At 47.2% G+C, this 6,301-nt stretch overlaps 1 long non-coding RNA gene across 1 annotated transcript; it reads right to left on the bottom strand.

Moving 5' to 3' along the window:
• Positions 1-573: 573 nt before the first annotated feature.
• On the bottom strand, positions 574-2,082 carry LOC138920049 (uncharacterized). Its single transcript, XR_011430677.1, has 3 exons — positions 1,794-2,082; positions 849-909; positions 574-728 (listed from the first exon to the last, which is right to left on the bottom strand). It is a non-coding gene; the product is annotated as an uncharacterized lncRNA (long non-coding RNA).
• Between the last annotated feature and the right edge of the window lie 4,219 nt (positions 2,083-6,301).

Raw genomic sequence — 6,301 nt, forward strand, 5'->3', positions numbered from 1 at the left:
TTTTTTGGGGGTCCACATGATGTATATGATATATGTACATATGATACCTGATATATGATATATATACCTGACCTGATATATATGACTGATATCATGTGATATATATACCACACAGTATTTCTCTTTCTCTGACTTAGCTTATTTAGCATAATGTCCTCAAGGTCCATCCATATTGTTGCAAATGGCAGGATTTCCCTCTTTCTCATGGCTGAATAATACTCCATTATGCCACATCCTCTTTATCCATTCATCCACTGATGGGCACTTACGCTGTTTCTCTAGGGGACTCTTAATGAGAATAATTGCTTAACACCCAAGCTTGGACTTCTTACCAGCCTGATCCCAGGGGAGCCACTTCCTGTATTAGCAGGCTGAGGCTCCTGAGGAAATGGTGAAGGAGCCTCACCTGGAGGCAGGGGAGGGCAGGGTTCTAGAAGAGAGGCAAGTTTTAGGGAAATAGAAAATGACAGGAAGACTGAAAAACAAGAAGTGACCAAAGTCTCCAATAGTCTGAAAGTCTGAGTCAAAAAGGTCTGAATTTTTCTTTACATTTTTTTTAAAGATTTTATTTTTTTCCTTTTTCTCCCCAAAGCCCCCTGGTACATAGTTGTATATTCTTCGTTGTAGGTCCTTCTAGTTGTGACATGTGGGACACTGCCTCAGTGTGTGGTTTGATGAGCAGTGCCACGTCCACACCCAGGATTCGATCCAATGAAACACTGGGCGACCTGCAGCAGAGCGCGCGAACTTAACCACTCGGCCACGGGGCCAGCCCCTTTCTTTACATTTTCAATGAAAGGAGGAAGTTAGAACAGAGGTTTGGTGCCTAGAAGGAGAGAGAGACTTACCTATTCAAGGTCCAGTGTCTTTCTTTGATCAATATTCATAGGTGTAGTAAGACTGGCCATTCTTTCAGTGCAAATGGAAATATAAATTAGTACAGTGTTGGGGTCAGACTCTGGCTTAGTGGTTAAGTCTGGGGCACTCTGCTCCAACAGCTGGGGTTCAGTTCCCACGCGTGGACCTACACCACTCCTCTGTCAAAATGCATGCTGTGACAGCAACCCACACATCAAATAGAGGCAGACTGGCACAGATGTTAGCTCAGGGACGATCTTCCTCAGGAAAAAAAGTATTAATCTAGTCTTTACAGAGAATAATTTAATATTAATCAAAACTTTAAAAATATTTGTATGGAGCCAGCCCAGTGGCACAGCGGTTAAATGTGCACAGTCCATTTCGGCGGCCCAGGGTTCACCAGTTTGGATCCTGGGTGTGGACATGGCATGTTTGGCAAGCCATGCTGTGGTAGGCGTCCCACATATAAAGTAGAGGAAGATGGGAACGGATGTTAGCTCAGGGCTGGTCTTCCTCAGCAAAAAAGAGGAGGATTGGCGGTAGATGTTAGCTCAGGGCTAACCTTCCTCAAAAAAAAAATTGTATCCTTTAAAAAAGTTAAAATGGTTACATTTGGTACAGCTATACAAAAGTTATGTTACTATAGAATGATTTAAAATATGTGTTCTGGAAAACGGGAAACGTTTATAAGATGTTAAGCACAAAAAGATACTAAATAATTTGCACGGAATTACCCATTACGTAAAGAAAAAAATATATAGCAAAATGTAAAGAAATAACCCCATCCGTAAAGTGTTTGCTTGTGGGCAGCGGAATTAATGGGTGCTTTTTGTGTTGTTCTTGTCTGATTATTTACACTTTTATGCATTAGCCAGTTTCTTCAGTAAGCACATATTACTTCGATTACATGGTAGCAGGCGGAGGTTGAAACCGACCTCAAATCTGCCGTTTCCTTCCCAATTCTTTGAATCAGGTTAATTTCCTCCAGGCCCCCTCTGAAAGTTCTGCAGGCCAGCAGGGCCCTAGGGGCACGGAGAGGAGCGCGGGGCTGCTGGAAGGAAGACTCGACAGGCCGAGGGGACGGGGGAGGGCGGTGTCTCGCGTCCTCTCCCCACCGCGAGCGCGGAGCCCGTTCGGCTGGGCTGTCCGCCGAGGGGCGATTACCGGACAGGCGGCCTGTGCGCCCACCCCGCCCCGGAGCGGGAGGCCACGCGCGGCCGCGGCCCGGGCTCCATCCCCTCCCGGGGCGCAGCGCCGAGCCTGACCGCGGCCGGCGGAAGCGCCTGGGCCGGGGAGGAGGCGCGAGGCCCCTCCCCGCCAGCTCAGCCCGCGGGCGCGGGCCGGGCGGCGGCGCGGACGTGCCCGGGCCCACGGCGGCCTCCCCGCGCCAGCGCTGGGCGCCCGGCCTGCGGCGGAGGGCGGAGGGCCCGCTCTCTCGGGCGCCAGCCCTGCGTGGGCGCCGAGGGGGCAGGAGGCGGCCGCGGTCTGGGCCCGCAGCCCGACGCAGGGCCCGCTCCGCTGCTCGCGCGGCCGGCGGGTGGGAATCGCACCCTGGCGTCGGCGCGGACGCCCAGAGGCCCGTGCCGCCTCCCCGCGCGCCTCGGCGGCGGCCCCCCGCGCCCTCCACGCGCCCGAGCGTCCGCGCACGCGCAGTGCTAGGCGCCCGGCGAGGGCTCTGTGGGCGCCCGGCCTGGCCGCAGCCTGGCCCCGCCCCAGTGCCTTGGCTGTTTTTCTCCCTCTGCTTTCCTTCTGTCCCGCTGCCTTTCCACGGCTGAGGCGGACGCGCCAAAGGCCTTGAACCCCGCTTTCCTCCCTCGGTAAATTCACCCTCCCTCGCCAGCTTGGGTAATCTCCTCCCACCATCCACTACCCTCTGCCAACACACACGCCCAAGGCTAAATTAAATTTCACCTCCGGTTTGCCACTGGGACAAGATACTGCCCTCTCAGTGTCACCAGCAAATATTCCCAAAGGAAGGAATAGTTTACGCTTGCTCCGTCACCCAGGACCAACTTCATAATTGGCAGGATCCAGTGCAAAATAAGAATGCAGGACATCTTGCTGAAAAATTAAGAATTTCAGGAGCGTTAAACCAAGCCTGGGATTCTTCCAAGCGCAGGACCCCGTGTGCCTACAAAGGAGCTACACCCAGGAAGCTGGCCTTGTCTGCACCCTTTCTATCCTCAAGTCTGTGCCTTAACCCCCATCCACCAATGTTTGTTGAATGCATAAAAGAACAAAAGAATAATCTCTTCTTTGTGGCTGGTTATTAGAACCAGGGATCTTTTCTTGGTCAGTCATCTCCTTTAACTTCTTTGGAGCACTGACATGTCCGACTACTCTTTTCCTTATAAAGCCCCCTTTTCCTTTGGTTTCTGTAACGCTGCACTGTTGGATTTCCCTCACTCTCTGGTGCATTCCTTTCAGTCCTTGGCTGGCTTCCCTTTCTCCTTCTATACTGCTTCTACGTGTGTTCCAGAAGGTTAGGTCCTCAGTTTAGGTCCTGTATTTCTTTCTCACTCCCTTGGAGAGATTGTCCCCAATCACCACCTCTGTGCACATAACACCTGAGCCTTTATCTCCAGCCCAAATTTCCCTCCCAAACCCTAGTCTTGCATTTCTAACTCTTAGGTGTCCTGGCAACTCAAATATAACAAGTCAAAAGTTGACTGTATGCCTGTTTGTCCGTCCCTGCCTCCCTTCTTTCCTTCCTTCCTTCCTTCTTTGTGGGAACTGAACAAAAAGTAAACCAAACCTGGGACCCTTCTAAGCACAGGTCCCGGTACAACTCCAGGGACAATTCTGCCATGAAGCCACTTGCCAACACCCTTTCAAAGTACATGCTTACAAAATAGTTGAGTAATTATATATGGAGCAGGGAGTAACTTTACCATGGAGAAAACTGGCAGATACCATCTTAGTCAAATTATGAATGGTAACGGCATAGTAATGAGATGAATCGACACTGTGTGCCATCTGAAGACACAGTGAGAACACAGTCACTTCTATGATGTTCCAGTCAAAGCTGCATAACCTGGGTCTAATCAGGAGGAAACAGTGGACAAACCCAAACTGAGGGACAACCTGCAAAATGTCCTGTAATATTCAAAAAGATCAAGGCCATGAAGTAAAGGAAAGTTGAGGAACTTCTCTAGAAAGAGGGAGATTTGAAAGACATGACATTTGGGTGCGATGCGTGATCCCGTGTTGGATCCTTTTGCTATAAAGGATGCTATTGAGACGACAGGCGAAACCCAAATGAATCTCTGGACTTAAGAGAATATGGTAGTAGTTTTGTACTATTCTTTCAGTATACCTTTTCTGTAAGTTTGAAATTATTTCAAAATAAAAGAAAATTTACCGTTACAAAACCCCATCCAAATGAGCTTTTGCTTAGGCTTCTGTCAGTAGCAGCAACGTTCTACCAGTTGCCCAAGTTCCAACACTCTGACATCGTCTTTGATTCCTCTCTCTTGCCTCTCACCCCTGTCCCCGCCACCCCACCACTCACTAAGTCCTGTCCATTATTTTTTTTAAATGTCTCTCACATAGCCTCCTTCTAAACTTCCACCTCGGTTTTTTTTTTTTTTTTTGATGACACTTCCTGCACCACATAATCATTTTAAGGAATGTCTGTGAAAAGAATTTGCACAACATAAAGTACTATATAAACACGAGGTCCTGTTACTCCCTCTCGAGTCTGGATTACTGCTGGTTAGCTGCAGTCTCCTGACTGGTCTTCCTGTCTTTGGCTGCTGCCTGCAGCCACCCATCCTGTAGACAGTTACCAGAGTAATCTGCCTGAAAGCACACGTTTATCCTTTCGGGGCCTTGCTTCCCACGGTCCCCAGAGGGGCTTAATCCATATCCCCTGGGAAGTCGGATGTCCTATGAGCTGCACCAAGGTGGTCTGCCCTCACATCAAATAACCATGACCTTTTCCCCAACTCATAGAGAAAAGAAAATTTAATGGATAGAATTTCCTCAACTTTTAAGGGTTTCCCCCTATGCTTGTTTTTCCACGGTGGTAAGGGTCCAAACTTTTATCTGCTAGATTAGCAGATGACAAACTGTACAAGCAGCCGATAAATAATAAAGATCTGGCAGCAACAGATCATATTTACTTCAACAGCTTGGTTTTCTCAGGGGCACATGTGCTGGTAGTTGTGATTTTTATAATGCGTGTCAATTGTATAGTCATTGTCTTTCTTAAAAATTGTTTCTCTTTTGCATGATGGAATGAAATATATAAAAATTTTATCATGAGCAAGTTGGAGAAAACACTGCACTCCCCAAGAAATACTTTGGCCTCTTATTCAGGGTTTTTCCACCCTTATCAGTACTACTCCCCTTCATGAATCCTTGACTTCAGACAAAGTTGTCTAATCTCTGTTCACTTTTTTCTTGCTTTGCGTAAACCATTCCATGTCCCTGGAACTCTGTCCTGGCTCTCGTCTGTCCATACAAACCCCATTCAGCCTTAAAGGACCAGGTCAACTCTCTTCTTGGGGAAAACTTCTAAAATCATAATGATCATTCTTTCTAACTCGCTAGATTACCGTGGAAAGTGCACGGGAAAGAACAGATTGTTCTTCAAACATCAAAGGGCAAACACCTGGGAATCTTTTTAAAATGCAGAGATTTGTTTGTTTGTTTGTTTTGGTGAGAATATTTAAGTTCTACTCTCTTAGCAGGTTTCAATCTTCCAGCACACTGTTATCAACTAGAGTCGCCACGTCTTACATTAGATCCTAGGACCTTCTTCACCCTATAACTGAGAGTTTGTGCTCTTTGACCAGCCTCTCCCTATTTCCTCCACTCCTAAGTCCCTGGCAACCACTTTTCTACTCTCTGTTTCTGAGTTTGACAGTCTTTTTTTAGATTCCACAAGTAAGTGATACTATCAGTATTTGTCTTTCTTTCTTGCCTTGTTTCACTTAGCATAATGCCCCCAAGGTCCATCCATGTGGTCACAAATGTCAGGATTTCCTTCCTTCTCATGGCTGAATAATATTCCATGTACGTATACACCATATCTTCTTATCCACTCATCTGTTGATGCGCACTTTGTGTCCATGTCTTGGCTATTGTGAATGATGCTGCAATGAACGTGGGAGTGCAGATATCACTGTTTCATTTCCTTTGGATATATACCCAGATTGCTGGATCATGTGGTAGTTCTAGTTTTAGTTTTTTGAGGAGCCTCCATACTGTTTTCCTTAGTGTCTGCACCAATTTACATTCCTGCCAACCGTGTATAAGGGTTCCCTTTTCTCCAGATTCTCAACAACACTTGTCATCACTTGTCTTTTGATGACAGTTATCCTGACAGATATGAGGTGATATCTCATCGTGGTTTTGATCTGCATTTCCCTAATGGTTAGAGATGTTGTGCTCCTTTTCATGTACCTGTTGGCCATTTGTATGTCTTCTTTGGAAAAAT

Source organism: Equus caballus, chromosome 2 (assembly GCF_041296265.1).
Source record: "Equus caballus isolate H_3958 breed thoroughbred chromosome 2, TB-T2T, whole genome shotgun sequence".
Classification (NCBI taxonomy): Eukaryota; Metazoa; Chordata; class Mammalia; order Perissodactyla; family Equidae; genus Equus; species Equus caballus.